Source organism: Engraulis encrasicolus, chromosome 13 (genome assembly GCF_034702125.1).
Source record: "Engraulis encrasicolus isolate BLACKSEA-1 chromosome 13, IST_EnEncr_1.0, whole genome shotgun sequence".
Taxonomy (NCBI): domain Eukaryota; kingdom Metazoa; phylum Chordata; class Actinopteri; order Clupeiformes; family Engraulidae; genus Engraulis; species Engraulis encrasicolus.
The window spans coordinates 4,166,979-4,189,500 of NC_085869.1; the positions used below are offsets into that span (position 1 = coordinate 4,166,979).

General features: G+C 41.2%; 1 long non-coding RNA gene across 1 annotated transcript; it reads right to left on the reverse strand.

Moving 5' to 3' along the window:
* Nucleotides 1-3,182: 3,182 nt before the first annotated feature.
* LOC134461498 (uncharacterized) lies at nucleotides 3,183-3,953 on the reverse strand. Its single transcript, XR_010037301.1, has 3 exons — nucleotides 3,813-3,953; nucleotides 3,480-3,540; nucleotides 3,183-3,360 (listed from the first exon to the last, which is right to left on the reverse strand). It is a non-coding gene; the product is annotated as an uncharacterized LOC134461498 (long non-coding RNA).
* Between the last annotated feature and the right edge of the window lie 18,569 nt (nucleotides 3,954-22,522).

The following is a 22,522-nucleotide window of genomic DNA, read 5'->3' on the forward strand; positions in this document are numbered from 1 at the left end:
CTCAGACTAACATGACTCCAGGTTTTCACGTGGCAACCACATTGCTAGTTATGAGGATCACCATTTTGTCAGAACACTATCCACTCTCCTGGTGCAAGCCGGATAGTGATTTATTCATTTGCAAAAAAAATTATCAAGGCTGAGAATTATTAATAGGCTTCTGTAACGTGAGAGGTTGTTGTGAAATGTACTGTATGTGTTTAAAAATACAGCATTTTGTGACGGTTTGATTTACAGTTGTCTTGACACTTGTGTACTTGGTCTGTGGGGTCATTCTAAGTGTGTGTGTGCGTGCGTGCATGCGTGCGTGCGTGCGTGCGTGCATGCGTGTGTGTGTGTACTTTGACGTCACTGCTATTGGAGCACACCAACAAGGTGGGGCCCAAATCCTTGACCCCACAGGCCTACACTACAAAGCTGGTTCAGGAGCTAACCAGGTCCAGCCTGGAGTCATCATCTTCTTAAGAAAATGGGGACCCCAGGCTCTTCTATGAGATGATTTCTTTTAACTTCCTGAGACAGCTTTGTAGTATAGGCCCCACAAGTTTCGACCCCTTTTGCTGGGGTAGCTTTTCTGTTACTGGTAAACGTAAAAGTGAAAAAAAAACATTTCCTCACTGACAGGTCAAGGTTAGGGATTGTTTGTTGTTGTAGGGAGGGCCCCACAAAGACATTAAGGTGTGTGTGTGTGTGTGTGTGTGTGTGTGTGTGTGTGTGTGTTTTTTTGTCCCGTGTAACCCGATACTATCCTGAGTTGACAGCTGTTCACTAACAACACCTCAAGCATGCAGCCATACAGCACAGGAGCAGACATGCCTTTAAATGTATTTATTTCAATAGTTGAGACATCTCAAAGTGCAAAGTGCTCATATAACATTTACAATCCGTACAATTATAAAACAAGACTAGACACTATGTTAATATTTTTTGACAAAATTAGTTTTTAACTTCATTTAAATATGTCAGTGTGACCCATCAGTGCTCAGACAGGATGATCAACATCCTCTCTGCAGCTAATATAATGTACCTGTAATGTGCCATCCTCACTGCAGCAAATATAATGTAATGTGCCATCCTCACTGCAGCAAATATAATGTAATGTGCCATCCTCACTGCAGCAAATGTAATATAATGTGCCATCCTCACTGCATAGGGGGGTGGATAAAGTGCAAAGTGCTACAAGAACATGAACAATCAACATACTGTTTAAAAAGACATCACATAGAAACTTAAAAAACACGCCTTTTGACATTATAAAAGGTGTGTGTGTGTGTGTGTGTGTGTGTGGAGTGGGGTGGGGGTGGGGAGGGGTTGGGATGACCATGTGTTAATAACACCTGGTTGTTTGATTGGCTCAAATGACTGAAAATCAAATGACTGTTAGTCTCATGCCATTTCTCAATGTTCCTAGTGTGCGCCTTCCACGTGTGAGCCTAATTATCCACGCTCAGTATTGGATACTCCGTACAGTTCACCAAAGAGTATCCAATCACTGGGAGTGACTAATTAGGCTGATACACTTGGAAAGGCACACACTAGAACATTGATAAATGCCCTTAGTAACAGCACACACAGTCGATAGACATCACCGTTTTTCAGAATAAAAGCCTAAAAAAAATATCACAATTTATAGCCTTTGTTCTCGTGAGATTATCGGATTGGTCTCGACTGGAGTCCAGTATTCCATGATGTCCATTTTAGGCCTTGGTGGGGGACCCTCACTACATAGAGTACAGTACATCCAAACTGACAATAACAAAATACAATGACAATATATAGCAAAAAAACGTAAACAAATGGCAATAAGCAGAAACATCACATGAATACTGTAAAAAAAAAAAAAAAATCTGGACACTGTGATGACTACCTACGTAAACAAATGACAATAAATATCACATAAATACTGTTTAAAAAAACATTTCTGGACACTGTGTGATGACTCACTACAGAAATCCAAACTGACCTTCATGTTACATTAGATGTAGATGTAAACACTAATGAAGGATTTACATTTACCGAGAGCCAGGTTACGGAAGCTCCACCACACAACGGCCTAAACCCTCAGCTTCTCCTGCTGGACAAGCACTGCATTACAACAACAATGCCACAGCTTGCATGGGAGACTGTGGCGTAACGGCCTTACAGACCATAAGTTATGGTGCAGTTGAGGTGTTGCGTGATCGGTGGTGGGCAAAATGGATTCATTAGTTAGGCCTACTTACAATCCAGTGTCACATATTCCACATATACCTTGTTTTACCTGTCCAATGCAGCCAGGTGATTGATTGGCTGGTGGAATGGTCACCTGGTACAATTTGACAGGTAAACACCAAGTCATCGCAACATGATCTGGCACTTGATTGTAACTTATGAATCATTCTGAGGTGTGTGCTTTGCGCGACAGTAAGACAGTTCTTTAAAGGTACACTGTGGGGGATTTTTAGTTGTTTATTTCCGGAATCCATGCTACCCATTCACTAATATTACCTTTTTCATGAATAGTTACCAGCACCATCAAATTCAAAGTATTCATTATGACAAGGAAAAAATTGCACTTTTCATACATGAAAAGGGGGATCTTCTCCATGGTCCGCCATTTTGAATTTCCATAAATAGCCATTTTTAGCTGCAAAAATGGCTGTACTTGGGCCATACTAGAAAATATTAGTTTGTTACTTTGTAACGAATTTGGCAATAGGCAACCCAGTTTCAATGAGCAGCATAGTTGCAGTACCTTTTTTGACCATTTCCTGCACAGTGTACCTTTAAAGGGACAGTTTGGTCAATTTCAACATGCAGTTGTAATGCTCACACTACCCTGGACTTGTCAGTGCCTGAGATTTTTTTTTTCTTCTTCTTCAGCCGTTTCCGAGATCCTGGTCATTGTAATGGGGGCAGCTCTTTGTTTACATTTCAAAAAAACATTTTTATTTATTCCCAAAAACATCCAAAAGGTTATAAAACATCAGTAGACAACTAGCAAACAGCAGTACCTTTTGGGAAAATATTTGGAGTTGGCCTATGTTTAATTTTTTAAAAATGTAAACAAACGCTGCCCCCATTAGAATTGCTCATATCTCGGAAAGGACTGAGCCGAAAAATGTGGCATCACCAGGTACTGACAAGTCAAGGGTAGCGTGAGCAATACAGCTGCATGTTGAAATTGACCAAACTGTCCCTTTAAGTCATTGCCCAAGTTGAGCGTGAGGATGAGGAGCCTTGAGGGATGATGCAGGCAGTTCAGGCCTCTGATCAGGCGTTGCAGGCTGTTCAACATGATGCAGGCAGTTCAGGCCTCTGATCAGGCATTGCAGGCTGTTCAACTGACTCCACTGGTTTCTTGTTGGCAGAGAACACACTCTGAAACACAACAATGACCTTTGCTCATCTTTCCGCATGACTGCTAAACTGTTACCTTGTAAGTGAAACCATTGAATGTTAAATGCATATCAGAGTTCGGTATGCATAGTTGTGTTTACCTGGAGAAATGTCTTTAGCTTGTGGACGACAGAGCGTTGGACCAGGACACTTGCTGTGAGTCTGAAAGAATACAGAAATTATACATATATAAAAATGCACTGCCCCCAACAAGAGTAATACATTAGAATAGAAAGTAATATGAGGTTGTGCGATGGCTTGTCTCATTTCTCTATTTCTCTCTCTCCTTCCTTACTCCCACTCTCTCAAGCACACACACACACACACACACACACACACACACACACACACACACACACACACACACACACACACACACACACACACACATACACACAACACACTCTTGTCAAGCTTGTATCTCTGGACCATACCTGGGGCTGTGTGTCCAGCTGTGTGGCCCAGGAGGAGAGCAGTTTCTGGGCCGCCTTCAGCCTCCTGTCGGCCTCCTCTGGATGGGTCTCTTTCTTCTCCTCATACTGCTCCCAGCTCCCACACACATCAGGGGCTCCACACAACTGCAATGGACACACAGGCCTGTCAGTACCATTTAATCATTTAAGACTTTTGGTGACATTCAGGTTATAACAGAGGCTCTGTGCAAAGGGGATAATCACCACACATCGTGCTGTACCTGGACTAGGCCAACACCACTATGTCTAATATCTATATCTGAATTACCTATGCAGGTTGTTGAGCTCCTTGGCCCACTGCAGTATGAAGAGTCGACACTCCTCCAGGCTGTAACGGTCTTCCTTCAATATGGTCAGAAGACTTTGTCCATTCTGAGAGAAAAACACAGCATAGTGGTGACAGCACACTAGACCTCTACACCTCAATGCTGCACATTCATTCAGTAACAAAACAACATGGCCGCTCATGGCAGCAATGAGGAATTAAATGAGGAATAATGTGTTTGTCTGAGGGATCAGTACAATGGCACACACGTCATTTTCGTCAGGAAGAAGATAACATGTAGGCCTATCCCTAATCTACACACATCATTGGTTTTAATATTGTGTTTACCTTCAGTTGACTAAAATTCGGACCAGACCAAATCATTGAGCGTGTGCCACGCAGAAAATATACTTCAGATGACGGAATTCTTCTCATGCCAGCAGCATATAAAATACCTGCAAAAGACAGTAAGGACAGTGATGAGAGTCACACACCCTGTGTGTTATATAGTCTATAATATAACATATAATCATATGCAAAAGATCGATCCACAAAGTTCTGAATCGATATCACACTTTTCCAATGTGAATCTGTATTGGCTAACGGAATGATCTTTTGAACCCAGCGTTAGATTGTGTGTGTGTGCGTGCGTGCGTGTGTGCGTGCGTGCGTGCGTGCATGCGTGCGTGCGTGCATGCGTGCGTGTGTGCGTGAGTGCGTGTGTTTGTAGCAGCCTGAAACATTGTATAATGTATATTAATATTCATATAATAGACTTGTTCCTGACCTTCACTCCTAAATCTTTGTTTGGATAGACAGAACTGGGGAATAGCATCCTGTAGGAAAACACAAAGCATTCATTTCAAAGCAAAACACATACTTATCGTAATGCAATGTCATATAATATAAATTAATTTAATGATTTCTTATTCAGTATTTTAGAGGTAAATGTAACTTTTTGTATGCTGTCTCATTAATGGCAATTGACTCATAACCACGTACTGATGAAGGCTTGATAGCCGAAACGCGTTTGCTTTTTAGACCTGGTGGTAATATAAATAAATAATGAGACGCAGTTTGTGAGTGCGGATTTTTCTTCCTTAAATTGACCTTCTTCCTTACATTTAACCCATTACACTTTTGAACAAGAGTCATATAAAGAGGGGGCAGTCATACTACAAAGTGGGCAACTTTAACTCAATTTTTTTTATTCCACTGAGGTTTTTTTTTACCCAAAATACTGGGACCAAATTGACATTTCTTTGGCATTTTACAATCTCCATTTAGGTGCACGTCTATAGAGAATTGTGACACACACCGTGTGTGCAGGCCTGGTAATGACAATGGGGATTACGAGTGAACTTGCAACTTGCTTTATGTAAAAAGCCCTTTCCTTCTTTCAGCTCTATATGGGATCACATGTACACAGTAGGCTTAATATCACCCAGATATCTGCAATATAACACATTATGCACAACATAAAGCCTACCTTTAGGTCCCTGAAGCTGGGTTTCCCAAAAGGTTGTGAACAGGTTTCATGACTATTTGTTTTCTTCCCATGCCTGCTGTCCACTCTTGCAAGTGTTGAGTCTTCAACAGATTATGAGAAAACATTTCAAATGGAACTTATTAAAACTACAGTCATTGTGTGACTGTAAGCAAGGTAGGCTACAATTGTGGACAGACTTGCACTGCTGACATCATCTAACAAAAGATGTGGTGTGTGTGTGTGTGTGTGTGTGTTTGTGTGTGTGTGTGTGTGTGTGTGTACGCGCGCACGTGTGTGTATGTGTGTGGACTTACCTGTGGCTGAGAGAATCATGATGAGAGACACTTGTATTCATATCCCAGACAGCAGCGACAGCAGCAGCAAGATCACTGAGGGCCCTGACAATAACAGGATGAATAGTCTGGCTGAAATGTAGCTATTGTTAAAGTTGAAGCTCCAAAAGTCTTGTCTTCTGAAGCGCTAGTTTTTCACTCTATGTTTTCCTCCTTGACAGTATTTTGAGTTTTCCTGACCTTCTGTGATTCACATGTCTACGGCGAGCTTTTATAGCAGCAAATCCTCCCGGTCCACTTTCACAGGGGCGGGTCGCTGGGCTGGTCAAGCCAGATTCCGGAGCCTCTAAGCTCCCCCCCCCACACACCTCTCTCTCTCTCTCTCTCTCTCTCTCTCTCTCTCTCTCTCTCTCTCTCTTACTCTCTCTCTCTCTCTCTCTCTCTCTCTCTCTCTCTCTCTCTCTCTCTCTCTCTCTCTCTCTCTCTCTCTTCTTCACACACACACACACACACACACATATACACACTGAAAAAGAAAGATTATCCAAAAGTTGTAAACATCACACACATAACAACTTTCAAAAATCAATCCAACAGCATCCAACAGTACAGCCATTCTCTACTATACCTTTGAGAAAGATTTGCAATATTTGCAATTTCTTTCCATGTACAGTGTGCAAAGTTCATAACTCAATTACTCCGTCATTTTTATACAAAGCTGGAAAGAACATGGTAAAAGATCTGTACAACAGGAACCCTATGCAACCGGCCATACTGCAGTCATTACCTGCAGTTTATTATGAACAAAGTTAACAAAGTGGGTTAGCAATTAGCAACTGAAGTTCTTCTTGAAGTTCAGATGCTAATACCACTATGGAGAACTGATTAATGGTATATTCACAGTACAGGTAAATGTTATATGGGATGATTTTGGCCTTTACATGTGTGCTGAAACATACCTGTTGTTCCTATCTATCAGAGTTCCTTTTACATTTCAAAGGTGGGAAAGAAGCAGGTGGAGTCTCTCGATGAATCTAAAGCTCTCATCAGAGACTTGGCTGGACAGCGGGACAGGGTGTCCCAGGTAGGCCTACAAACTGAAGAGCGTGAGTGCTTTATCAGCATGCCGAATCACAGATACCATCAGGCCTGACTGTGATGCAGAGATTTTGATCACAGTCAGGCCTGATGGTATCTGTGATTCGGCATGCTGATAAAGCACTCACGCTCTTCAGCTTGTAGGCCTACCTGTGACACTCTGCCCAGCTGTCCAGCCAGGTCTCTGATAAGAGCTTTCGATTCATCGAGAGACTCCACCTGCCTCTTTCCCACCTTTGAAATGTGAAAGGCTCCCTGATAGATAGGAACAATAACAGGTATGTTTCAGCACAAATGTAAAGGCCAAAATCATCCCATATAACATTTACCTGTACTGTGAATATACCATTAATCAGTTCTCCACAGTGGTATTAGCATCTGAACTTCAAGAAGAACTTCAGTTGCTAATTGCTAACCCACTTTGCTAACCCACTTTTTGGACCACAGAACGTTTGACAGAAATATATATATTAACATGACTGAAAAAATACAACACAACTTTTTCTATAGGAACACAAACAAGTTTTAGCATGGCTGTGAAGTAAGGCCAAGGGTGCCAAGAATGGCTGTGGCATGCCGTTGAGCTACATGTTGTAACATGCTGTGTTGAGCTTACCCGCAGAAAAGTCTTTATTTTGTTGTAGAACAGTTTTATGTGTGCCTTCTTTGCAACAAAATTGGATTGGTGGTCCTTCTGTAATTTAAAGTGGAAATTAACTTGACATAAATGTACTACAGACAGGCCTGATAGTAGACAGGCCTGATAGTGTGCCAGGCCTGTTTGAGTCAGGCCTGCTATGCTATGCAAAATGACCTACTTGACCCAAAACAGTCTGGCTTCAGAAGTGGCCACTCTACTGAAACTGCCTTACTGTCAGTAACAGATGATTTAAGGGTTGCCAAAGCTGAAGGAAAATCCTCCGCACTTATCCTACTGGACCTATCTGCTGCCTTTGATACGGTCAACCACGACATACTTCTTACTATACTCTCAAGAATGGGCATCATAGGCACAGTTCATTCCTGGTGCAGCCTCTTACTGCAGCTGAGGTCGCTGGCGACCCTATTCACTTGCTGAAAATTAGTGGTGTGGATCGGCACTGCCCTCACGATCCAATTCGATCACGATTCGGGAGGTAGTAGATCAGATTCGATTCGATTCTATTAGATCCAATCCGATCTGATCCGATTCAATTCTACAATGCATTGCAATGCATTACATTTCTAATGAACGCAAAGCAAATCTTTAATCAGCTATGATGAGGCAATACAAGTAGTCAGATACTGAGCAACAATTTATTGGCTGTTTTCTGTATCAGTCTGTATCAGTCTTGCAATGTTTTGAAGTGCTTTTATTTAATTTAACATTCATTTGCTCCCGAAATATCCATGGAAGTAATTGAAACTTTAAAAAATTGCTGGATCGATTCTGGAACTTGCCGGATCGATTCTGGATCGTCCATGCCCCGCATCGATTCGGATCGCCGAATCGATCATTGTTGACACCCCTACTGAAAATGCTTATCTACATCATAACAACATTGCTATGACATTACAGACAGTCATAGTGATACGCTAAGGGGTTAAATCCTACCTCTCTGGGCGGTCATTTAACATGTCATGGCAATTGTCCTCAACTCATCACCTGTCCACAGGGGTGCCCCAATGGTCGGTGCTGGGACCCCTCCTATTTGCCATGTACACTTCCACTGTACTGTACACTACCTCTCTGGCCCATGTCATCCGTGATCACGGCTTCTCCTACCACTGCTATGCTGATGACAAAGCTATTCGATCCAGAGGACTCCACTCTCTCTGCACGCATCTCAGCCTGCCTCTCTGATATATCCACATGCCTGAAGGAACATCACCTTCAGCTGAACCTCGCTAAAACTGAACTCCTGGTGATCCCAGTCAAGGACTCATGTTGCCACGATCTCAAACTCAGTATGGGCTCAGTCACTGTAGCCCCAAAGAAGTGTGCAAGAAACCTGGGTGCAGGGATGGGCAAAGATACAGTTACATGTATTTTCAATACAAATACAAACTAGACTGCCTGTGCAGTCGCCTTCGACTGCTTAAGGTATATCCCCGAAACGCGACGCTTCCAGTCCCCCATCATTCCTACCACTCCCGTCCACCATTTCGTAAACGTATATACAGACGTGACATGACGCGCATAGGCTTAAAACCAAACGACTATTGTGAAAATGAAGCAAAAAATGGGGCAAATGGTAATACTGTTTTAATGGTTCAGTGGATATACCACATTAGGTACAGTGTAATAACCAGTGTAACAATATTTAATACAATGTAATTTTTTTACTTACATCATGTGTTTGTGCGTAAGTGGTATTACATGGTATTGCATATTGTTACACTGGTATTACACTATATTACATGGTATTGCATACTGTTACACTCGTTACTACACTGTACCTGATATTGTATATTGTTACACTGGTATTACACTAGTATTAAATTGTATTAAATATTGTTACATTGGTTATTACACTGTACCTAATATGGTAGATTCACTGAAATGGTGAACCATTAAAATAAGGTGTTACCGGGCAAATCAATCCACCCAGTCAGAAGTTATGGGCCAAATGAAAATTCCGCCATTTTGAAAGTGTTGTCTTCCAAACTCGAATCAGTTCATGAACCTACCCTAGAGCATTCACACTCAAAATCTGGGACAAATCCATCCAACCGGTCAGTAGTTATGGGCCAAACAATAATTCGGCCATCTTGAATTCAGCCATCTTGAAAGTGTTGACCTCCAAACTCGAATCAGTTCATGAACCTACCCTAGAGCATTCACACACCAAATCTGGGACAAATCCATCCACCAGGTCAGAAGTTATGGACCAAACAAAAATTCGGCCATCTTGAATTCAGCCATCTTGAAAGTGTTGACCTCCCAACTCGACTCAGTTCATGAACCTACCCTAGAGCATTCACACACCAAATCTGGGACAAATCCATCCACCCGGTCAGAAGTTATGGACCAAACAAAAATTCGGCCATCTTGAATTCAGCCATTTTGAAAGTGTTGACCTCCAAACTCGAATCAGTTCATGAACCTGTCCTGGAGCATTCACCCAAAAAATCTGGGACAAATCCAAACATCCGTTGAAAAGTTATCGCGTTAACACGGAAGACCTTACGCGGCGGCGGACGCGGCGGACGCGGCGGACGCGGCGGACGCGGCGGACGCGGCGGCGGCGCACGCAAAACCATTACATCCCCGACGCTCCGCGTTTCGGGGATATAAATACTCAGCAAAAAATGTTACAAATAAGATACAAAATACATAACTGTAAGAGTATCTAATATTGAAATACAATATTTTGCATTTTCAACAACACAAAATACACAACAAATACAACAAAAGCCATTGTGTACAAAAACTACCAATTTGACTTACACAATGAAATTAATTGAATAATTAAATTCTGAGAAATGAAATGATGATTAGAAAACAAACAAAAGCTCAAACAAGAAAGAAAGAGGCCCTGCTGTAGGCCAAGTAAGTAGGACCTATGTATGGCCTTAATCATGCCAGAGGGGAAAACACAAGACCATGAATAATACTGGAGGATAGCTGGAGGATGATGCTGACATGTATAGGCAGAGACGAATGTTGTATGCACAAGCTAACATGTTAGTAAGAAAATTTCATTACTGTCCTGATGATGTGAAAGTAAGCTTGTTTCGTGCCTACTGTAGCCCTATGTATGCAGCTCCATTATGGATCAACTATAAAAAAGAGACAATGCGTAAACTCCAAGTAGCATATAATGACTGCCTAAGGATATTGCTGAAAAAGCCCAGGAGTTGCAGTGCTAGTAAACTATTTTGTGACTCAGGACTATGTACTTTACAGGCTCTCCTGAGGAACCTAATGTTTAAGTTCATGTGCCGTTTGGATAAGTCTGAAAACTGCATTATAATGATGCTCACAAGTGCCAGATATAGCTCTGTCCGTTACCAATCATATATGTGGAAACATTGGTATGGCTGCCTTTTAAGACCGTCATGACATAGTTTGTATATGCTTTGGCATCATTGCTGTTTTTTTGTGGGTTTTTTTTAAAATTATTATTATTTCTTCTTTTTCCTGCACATTTTATTTCTATGTATATGTTGTGTGTCTGCCTATTGGGCCCTGAGCCTGTAATAAAGTTTATATAATACTATATAAGGGAGATATACTGTAGGCTGTGTCATCATAACTAATTTTTCAAACAGCTTTGCATTCCAACGTTGGCGATGGGGCCGGTTTATGAGGCCTGCAAATGAAAACATCTCTCAACTGGTCACCCTTCACTCTTGGCTTAATTTTTCAGTGCCATAAGAATAGCAGTCATTTCTGTGACAAAGTAGAGATACAAGTGCTTTTAAAAAAAAGTGCACTATAGGATGGTGGCCAGAGTAGGTATTGCAACTATACTGCTCATTGAAACTGCGCTCCCTATAGCATGGTGGCCAGAGTGGGTATTGCAACTATACTGGTTGGCTCTATGAGTGCATTCCAATATGCAACCTTGCTTCCTCCACTTGTGCTTGTGGCCTCGCCCCGCCTCCTGGCCCATCCTCCGTGGAGAAAACAATTAGGTTTCCCAGCTGTCAGCCTAGCCACAACAACTTTTACAGGACTGTTTTTCATTCACCATCCCAATTGCAAATGAGACAAAGACTTTACAATTAAGCTTTTATGAGATATTTAAATGTAATGCTGTTGTCAGTGATGTCATCCCGACATATTACTTCCTGGTACGAGGCCACAAGCAGAAGTGGAGGAAGCAAGGTTGCATATTGGAACGCACTTCATACAGCTAGTTTTAAAACAACATGCACAGGTAATATCTCAATTCTACACGAAAGGCCCTAAATGGCAAACTGAAAGCAAGTTTGAATGACATGGGGAAAACATTAACACCTCATTGAGGAATGAATTAAATGATTAGCCAATCACCTTCAAACAAATTGAACTTCCTGTTCAGTCAAGCCTTAAGAAATCCAAGCATGTACCTCCAATTCAGCTAGGGGCATTCATATACTTTTTAACCTACAGCACCATCTTGTGTTCATATTGTGTAATAACATTCTTTAGAACAAAGTATTTGTATTTGTAGTTTTGTGAAATTAAGGAAAGTATTTTGATACAAAATACAAATACATGTAATTCACTTATATGAAATAAAAATACAAAATAGTATTTTGTATTTCAAAATGTATTTCAATTAGATGTAATAGCAATACTGCCCATCCCTGCCTGGGTGTCATGAGTGATGACCATCTATCATTCTCTGACCACATAGCCTCGGTTGCGTGGTCATGCCGCGTCTGTCTGTACAATATAAAACAGATCAGACCGTACCTGACCCAACGTGCCACTCAGCTTCTGGTACAGGCCTTGGTCATCTCTCGCCTCGACTACTGCAACTCCCTCTTGATTGGTCTTCCAGCAATAAGACCCTTACTGATGGTCCAGAATGTGGCGGCACGTCTGGTGTTCAACCAAACCAAAAGGGCACATGTCACCAGGCCCGCCAACAGGGGGGGGACAAAAGGGCTTTTTGTCCCGGGCCCAGAGATAGGGGGGCCCAGAGCTGGGCCCTCATTAAGTTTGTGATTAATGGTTCCATTTCATTTCAAAATAAGTTGGTCTTTGAGAGAGGGAGAATGCGCTATATTTGCATTAAATAAATTATGCAGATATTTTGCCTTTCCTGTCCTTAAAAAGGGATCAAGAACTCGCACCTCCCCCACCCCCAGTGCACAAATGGTTTGGTCGGTCATTACGAGAAAGAAAAAAACGTCTTCAACTTAACGCGGCTCGTGCCAATTTGCCAAGGTGTCTGAAGACGCAGTCGTTCAAACCAGGAGGGCAGAAAATGAAGGATAGGAGAGAAATAGGCTAGAGGAAGACAGCAGAAGCCCCAGAAATTCAGCAAAATATTCTTCAGATGATGCAGGTACTACTAACAATAGCAGAGGACACTAACAAAGCAAAAGTTTCCCATCCTCAACAGACACGCACTGCACTGCAGCATTCATGTTGAAAATGAGATAAGTCACATCGATAAACACAATAGAAAACGGGCATCGGATCATTTTATAACAGCTTAGTAAAATTGTGTTTCAAATCTGACCATAAGTGACCTTAGCTAAGAATATGCACATTAGCCCGGGATCATACCGTGATGAGAAGTTGCGCCGCACGCAGGGAGAGAGCAAGGGAGAACTTTTAAAACATTAACGTGACATAACATCACGTGATGTCATAACCTCTTTGGCAGGATACGGGAAGACTTTGAGATCCATCCTTCCATAATTTAATCCATTCTTTTTCATGTTCTCATAGCGGGAAAATTGCCTGTCAACTGTGTTATCAACATATTCATAAGAATCTGAATTAGAAATCACATGTAGAAAAACACAGATAAAGCATACACATACATGAATTGATTAAGGTGTTGTGGTGGAACTTCTGAGGTCCTCAGTTAGCACAACACCATAAAAATGGCTGAAATGTCAAGCCGTGTTACCGTCAATGGTGTTACCATTAACTATGACAGTTGAGGAGGAGTATGTTTTTGCTCATTTATATCCATATTGACAGACAAACAAACAAAATAATTTGTGTTCTAGGGAGATGGGTTTGTCTGCTCTGTTTTTTCTCCTAAAAAAGTGCCGACTTGTTCCCCTGCACTGCTGACCGTAACACAGTTGAGTAACACGGTTGACTGTTTTGAAAGTGTTTTTGTGCTATTGATCCCTTATGTGTTGGAAAAATCCTATGAACAGACACTAGGGATTATCTCTGGAGAAAGAAGTCTTGTGTAAGGAGGGTGACTAAATTCAAATCAGACGTTACAGGGATTTATAATGAAAAATGTGTCAGTCTGTATCACAGTGAATCATAAAATCCTACTTGTGAAGCACAACAATCACATTTTCTATATCAGTTGCAGAGGTTAATGACAACTAGCGAATTTAGCGATAATTGCTGAGGGACATAAGCACTTTCAAATGTATGTTGTTGACATAGTATTTGTCCCTAACACTGTTGACAAAATAATCAAGCAAATGTTCGCTTTCATTAGAGTATTTATCAAATGATTTAAGATTAAGCTTGGCAATTTGTTTGTTTGGAAACTTAAATATATACACTTTGTAAATATCTAGGTCATGAAAAAATACTGATAATTGACATTTTGCTTTTGCCAAAAGCGTAGGCGAATCGTAGAATCATTCCTATGTGGTATTTATGCAGGGAAATCGCCATTTCACACTGAAGAAAGGTGTAAGCCCGAAACGCCTGTGATGTGAGACGATTAAAGAAAGAAAACAGAAATCTGATTAGTGCTTCTTTATTCACTTACTTTTGGTATTTATGCAAGGAACACAGTCACAGTCACAATGTTTCCATAATAGATCTTCTTCAGGCATAACAGCATCAAAGCCGATAATCATGTAGCCAGGCTTAAGAGTACAAAGGAGCCTCAACGTTTACTCAGAAGGATGTGAAAAATGTGAGCAGGATTGCCATTGTCAAGCCTTGCCATTGTCAAGTCACTGTCAAAGAGGTCAATACTTACCTCCGGGACTAGGTGAGGCAAACAAAGTGAGATTGGCCCAGGTATGAGTAACTGCCACAGGTGCTTTCACACAACACACACACACACACACACACACACACACACACACACACACACACACACACACACGCACACACACACACACACACACACACACACACACACACACACACACACACACACACACACACACACACACACACACACACGCACACACACACACACACACACACACACACACACACACACCATACTGCCTGCAGTCATTACCTGCAGTTTATTATGTGCAAACATGCAGAGAACTTAATCACAGTGATGCATCATGCTGATAAACCACTCATGCTGTTCAGTTTGTAGGCCTACCTGGGAGACCAGCTGTCCAGCCAAGTCTCTGATGAGAGCTTTAGATTCATCGAGAGACTCCACCTGCTTCTTTCCCACCTTTGAAATGTAAAAGGAACTCTGATAGATAGGAACAACAACAGGTATGTTTCAGCACAAATGTAAAGGCCAAAATCATCCCATATAACATTTACCTGTACTGTGAATATACCATTAATCAGTTCTCCACAGTGGTATTAGCATCTGAACTTCAAGAAGAACTTCAGTTGCTAATTGCTAACCCACTTTGCTAACCCACTTTTTGGACCACAGAACGTTTGACAGAAATATATATATTAACATGACTGAAAAAATACAACACAACTTTTTCTATAAGAACACAAACAGGTTTCGGCATGACTGTGACTTCAAGGCCAGGGTGCCAAGAATGGCTGTGGCATGCGGTTGAGCTTCATGTTGTGGCATGTTGCATTGTGCTTACCTGCAGAAAAGCCTTTATTTTGTTGTTGAACAGTTGTATGTGTGCCTTATTTGCAGCAAAATTGGATTGGTGGTCCTTCTGTAATTTAAAGTGGAAATTAACTTGACATAAATGTACTACAGACAGGCCTGATAGTGTATCAGGCCTGTTTGAGTCAGGCCTGTTTGAGTCAGGACTGATATGCTATGCAAAATGACCTTCTTGGCTCAAAACAGTCTGGCTTCAGAAGTGGCCACTCTACTGAAACTGCCTTACTGTTACACTATGTAAATATCTAGGTCATTTAGTTGAAAAAATACTGATAATTGACATTTTGCTTTTGCCAAAAGCGTAGGCGAATCGTAGAATCATTCCTATGTGGTATTTATGCAGGGAAATCGCCATTTCACACTGAAGAAAGGTGTAAGCCCGAAACGCCTGTGATGTGAGACGATTAAAGAAAGAAAACAGAAATCTGATTAGTGCTTCTTTATTCACTTACTTTTGGTATTTATGCAAGGAACAAAGTCACAGTCACAATGTTTCCATCATAGATCTTCTTCAGGCATGACAGCATCAAAGCCGATAATCGTGTAGTTTGAGCCATGCTTAAGAGTACACAGGAGCCTCAACGTTAACTCAGAAGGATGTGAAAAATGTGAGCAGGATTGCCATTGTCAAGCCTTGCCATTGTCAAGTCACTGTCAAAGAGGTCAATACTTACCTCCGGGACTAGGTGAGGCAAACAAAGTGAGATTGGCCCAGGTATGAGTAACTGCCACAGGTGCTTTCACACAACACACACACACACACACACACACACACACACACACACACACACGCACGCACGCACGCACACGCACACACACACACACACACACACACACACACACACACACACACACACACACACACACACACACACACACACACACACACACCATACTGCCTGCAGTCATTACCTGCAGTTTATTATGTGCAAACATGCAGAGATGGTATCTGTGATGCATCATGCTGATAAACCACTCATGCTGTTCAGTTTGTAGGCCTACCTGGGAGACCAGCTGTCCAGCCAAGTCTCTGATGAGAGCTTTAGATTCATCAAGAGACTCCACCTGCTTTTTTCCCACCTTTGAAATGTGAAAGGCACTCTGATAGATGGGAACGACAAGAGGTATGTTTCAGCACAAATGTAAAGGCCAAAATCATCCCATATAACATTTACCTGTACTGTGAATATACCATTAATCAGTTCTCCACAGTGGTATTAGCATCTGAACTTCAAGAAGAACTTCAGTTGCTAATTGCTAACCCACTTTGCTAACCCACTTTTTGGACCACAGAACGTTTGACAGAAATATATANCGGGTCATTCCAGCTGGAATCAGCAAATGGTCCCCACTCGACCCCCTCGGATTTGCTTGAAAAAAATATATGTGATGGCTTCAACATCCAATAGAACATATCCACCATTGCAGATTTCAGCTGTGCATACTTTTTCCACAAAAAATCTGTAAATAAGGACACCCCCTCCCCCTAATTTGGCGTCACTGCCTGAGTGACCATATTCAGACTTAACTATCTCCAAAACTATTTCTGGTAGGTCCATTATTTTTTCAGGGCTAAGAGTCATAGACCTGATGAGCATACATTACAATTTGCAGCACTGTATGTCAAATAACACCTTAATACTGGCCCTCTAATTTTCTTTGAAATTAAAATTGCAAGGGTTTTCAGATGTCCATAAAAACCTCAAATTTCAACATTCAAGGTTCATCCTTGGTACATGGTCAGATATGTGCCATGACTTTCACATCACATCATATTTGATATAAGGGTCCAATGGTTGTTGAGATGCAGAAGTCCAAAAATGGGCAAAAACTAATTTATACCATTATTTGGAGCAATATTCCCAATCTATGACACCAGTTGTGAACTTGCTGTTTGGTGTCTCTTAAAGATAATATTATTATTCATAACATATCTAAAATTTGGGATGGTGTTTTGCCCCATTATTTTTATAATGAATTTTAAAAACTCATTCCTGTGTGACATGCAGGTGTACCTTAGGAGCCCTGTTACCTTGGGAAAAAAATGGGTTTACTACACCTAAAGTGAATAGCCAAGTCAGTGTACACTAAAACCTAAAATCTCTGATACCAAATAGGTGATTTTATACTTGTTCAGCTCAGTATTTCAGTATATCTGACTTAACCCTCAATTCCATCCTAAGAAGGTGGCCAGTCCCCTTGATTTTTGTGTTCCATTTTCACACAAAGATGGCGGCTCATGGAGCCAATGGCATAGTTCCAAAATAGTTCCAGGAAGTCAGCATCAAGGGAAGGAAACAAAACACCATTGTTTGGAGCAATATTTCCAATATATGACAGCGGTTGTGAACTTGCTGTTTGTTGTGTCTCGAAGAGGATATTCTTATTAACAACATATCTAAAAATTGGGATGGTGTTTTGCCCCTTTATTTGTATAATGCCTTTTCAAATCTCAATGCAGTGTGGCATGCATCCCTCAAATCCATCCAAAGTGGCATCATGAAAAAAACCCACCATTTTTTAGAGCAATACCTCCAAAGTATGACACCAGCTGTGAACTTGTTTTTTGTTGTGTCTGTAAGAGGATATTTTTATTAACAACATAGCAAAAAAATAGAATGGTGTTTTGCCTCATTCCTTTTAATGATCGTAAAGCACATTACGGTGTGACATAAGCCTGTGATCAAATAGTGCAGAGGGAAGCGGAAGTGGTGAATTGTTCTGGGCCAAGGACATGGGGGAATCAAGATTGGGTACTCATTACATTGCATGTATTGGGAAGGGGTCTCTTCAGACGACTTTATCCCGGGCCCAGGCAAAGCTGTTTGTTCAGCTCAGTATTTCAGATTTTTTTCAGGGATTCTGGCCTCATCTTTTTAAGTGTACTATCGGCCAGATGATCAAGTGACTACGCAACATGTTCTCACTGGCGCTACGTTAGCAATAAATTCAAGATGGTTGAGAGAAGTACCATTTTGAGAGAAGTCATAAAAAAACAACCTCTGGAAATAAAACAAGGTGTTGATATGATTTCCTTGATGCAACCTTGACTTCCTTGATGGTGATTTAATATATATATATAAAAAAATGAAATGTATTAAACAAGTCAGGAACTTTCAATGCTCTGGCCTGTGACAAACAATTTTATACACACTTAACTTTCAATCACTAACTGCATCTTATGAGTTGACTTTATAAAGTAGCTTGCCATTGTCATTGGTGGTGCATTAGGTATCTGCATTCATATTGTTGAGTGCAACCATCCATCATTGACAATTCAATGAGGAACACCTGAATGATACTTTGAATGAAACTTTACTATCATTGTACAGGTGCAACGACATTTGTACCTTGAAGGACAATGACAACATAGGTATTGATTTCAGTAAGGATATCAACACCCTGCTCAGGGCACTTCGGTCAGGGGAGGATGATGGGGGGCGGGAAGTTCTACAATCAGGATACCTCTTTACAAACTGTCTCCTCCTATGTGTCATCTCTAATCAACTTTTACTTTCCTATGCGACCATAAAGCAGTCCCACCCCCGCCAACAGTCACCACGACAGAGGTACCCTGACTGTAGAACTGTGCCCCGCCCCCAATCCTCCACCATCTCTGAACGATTTTGCATGCTGCACAGCTTCCTTTCGACTTCCATCATCTCACCTGGATCAATGTAATGATGAACTTTACAAGTAATGAACATTGACTACAAGCATCCAAACCACGATTGTTGTAATCACTGCTGCTAACTTGCAATCCACTTGTCAGCATTGCAGTGGGACATTATTATAATGACGCAAGCAGCTGAATTAGATCGCAACAATGTGACAAGAACCACATGGTTGTCTGGTGCCAATATGAACTTCTGTGCCTTCAATATTCACCTGATATTGAATATTGCATGCAAGCAAACTCTTCTAACTAAAACTCCAGGACCATGCTGTCAAAATAGTCTGAGGGAATCTCTAGCCAGTATGAATTAAGTTATTTTGCAATACAGCTGATAACTTCACGAGTAAGACACAAGCTTCATAGCAAATATAAAGTTACAGGTGCTGATTGAAAGACTAGTTAGGATGGGAGTCCTTGTTGCAAACAAGAGTGCTACAATTCTTTAATCCTCTCCTATTTCATCACTTTATTCCAAGACTACTACTACCACTACCACTACCACTACTACTACTACTACTACTACTACTACTACTACTAAAATGATGATGATGATGATTATTATGATTTTACAATTAAAATAATTAATGTCTATCAAAGCCATGTGCAATGTGCTATTCTTGCTGTGTGGCATCAATCAATTCATTTACAAGTGTTATGGTTTCCCTAGAATTTGCTTTGTCATTCACAGGGTAGCCATCTTGTTTTCACTATTAAGGTGACATCAGAGCCATGGATTTGAGAGTTGTGACAAGTCGGTTGGTGACATGGTCCTCATAGCTTCAAGTAATTGTAGCCAATTGAGATTTTGAAGTCCGTTATAAAAAGAATGAGGCAAAACACCATCCCAATTTTTTTATATGTTGTTAAAAAAAACATCCTCTTTCAGAAACACCAAACAGAAAGTTCCTAACTAGTGTCATAGATTGGAAATATTGTTCCAAACATTGGTGCAAATTATTTTTTTTCCATCTTTGGACCTCTGTATCTCAACAACCATTGGAGCCTTTTGTTAGATATACTATGATGTGAAAGTCATGGTACATATCAGACCATTTACCAAGGATGAACCTTACATGTAGAACTTTGAGGTTTTTACAGACATTTGGAAACCCTAGAACATATGATATCTACAAAAAGTAGAGGCACATTATTACGGTGTGATTTGACTTACAGTGCTGCAAATTGTAATATATGATATTCAGGTCTGGGACTCTTAGCCCTGAAAATATAATGAATCTGACACAAATAGTTCTGGAGATAATTGAGTCTGAACATGGTCACTCATGCAATGTCGCCAAAACAAGCGTAGGGGGTGTCCTTATTTACAGATTTTTTGTGCCAAAAGTATCCAGAGCTGAGTTCTGATATTGTGGATATGATCTATTGGATGTTTAAGCCATCACATACATTTTTTTCAGGAAAATCCGAGGGGGTCGAGTGGGAGATTTTTCTGAAATTTGCTGATTCCCGCTGGAATTACCCTATATTAACATGACTAAAAAAAATACAACACAACTTTTTCTATAAGAACACAAACAGGTTTCAGCATGACTGTGACTTCACGGCCAAGGGTGCCAAGAATGGCTGCAGCATGTGGTTGAGCTACATGTTGTGGCATGCTGTGTTGAGATTACCTGCAGAAAAGTCTTTATTTTGTTGTTGTAGAACAGTTTTATGTGTGCCTTCTTTGCAAGGAAATTGGATTGGTGGTCCTTCTGTAATTTAAAGTGAGAATTAACTTGATATAAATGTAATACAGACAGGCCTGATAGTGTATCAGGCCTGTTTGAGTCAGGCCTGTTTGAGTCAGGACTGATATGCTATGCAAAATGACCTTCTTGGCTCAAAACAGTCTGGCTTCAGAAGTGGCCACTCTACTGAAACTGCCTTACTGTTACACTATGTAAATATCTAGGTCATTTAGTTGAAAAAATACTGATAATTGACATTTTGCTTTTGCCAAAAGCGTAGGCGAATCGTAGAATCATTCCTATGTGGTATTTATGCAGGGAAATCGCCATTTCACACTGAAGAAAGGATTAAGCCCGAAACGTCTGTGATGTGAGGCGATTAGAAATGAAAAAAGAAATCTGATGAGTGCTTCTTTATTCACTTTCTTTTGGTATTTATGCAAGGAACACAGTCACAGTCACAATGTTTCCATAATAGATCTTCTTCAGGCATAACAGCATCAAAGCCGATAATCATGTAGCCAGGCTTAAGAGTACAAAGGAGCCTCAACGTTTACTCAGAAGGATGTGAAAAATGTGAGCAGGATTGCCATTCTCAAGCCTTGCCATTGTCAAGCCAGGCTAAAGAGTACAAAGGAGCCTCAACGTTTACTCAGAAGGATGTGAAGAATGTGAGCAGGATTGCCATTGTCAAGCCTTGCCATTGTCAAGCCAGGCTAAAGAGTACAAAGGAGCCTCAACGTTTACTCAGAAGGATGTGAAGAATGTGAGCAGGATTGCCATTGTCAAGCCTTGCCATTGTCAAGCCACTGTCAAAGAGGTCAATACTTACCTCCGGGACTAGGGGAGGCAAACAAAGTGAGATTGGCCCAGGTATGAGTAACTGCCACAGTTGTTTTCACACAACACACACACACACACACACACACACACACACACACACACACACACACACACACACACACACACACACACACACACACACACACACACACACACACACACACACACACACACACACACACACACACACACACACACACACACACACACACACACAGTGCACCTGTAAAGTATTTTCTGTGCTGTCCTGTTTCACAGTCATCTCTGGGTTTGTGTGCAGTGCAGTCAGTATCAGTGGGTCTTTCCAATAGCCAAACTTGCATCCTCCCCAAGTGCTTGTGGCACCGGCGGGGTGGTGTCACAAGATGTCATTGGCAGCATAAGTTGAATTCAACATCTTGCAAAAGCGCAACTGAAAGTTTATTTTCTTCATGGGACGCACCCCAGTTTGGGAAACACTGGACTACATCATGATGTCCGACCTCAGTGTTGTCAGAGAATCTCTAACAGGGAGAAGGCTCAGTCTCATTGGTTCCCATTGTAGCCAGTTAGCTTTGCATGCATACTGCAGTAACGAGCGTAGGCCAGTCCATGTGGGAAAATGTATGGAATGGAAAGGGGAACCCATGCTAAATACATTGCTACTGCGATTTCCAGTCACAAATATTATCAACAAAACATTCCTGGTAAACACTATGACTGTTGTTTAACAATAGGCTGTATTGACAAATCGTTCAGGTGTGTAGTTTTACAGCAGGTTAGAAGATTTCAACCTGTACTCGCTAGCATCGCGCTAATGTTTGTGGGTTTGGCCCCATAAAAATTGAGCTTTGTGACCCAGTATATAATAATCT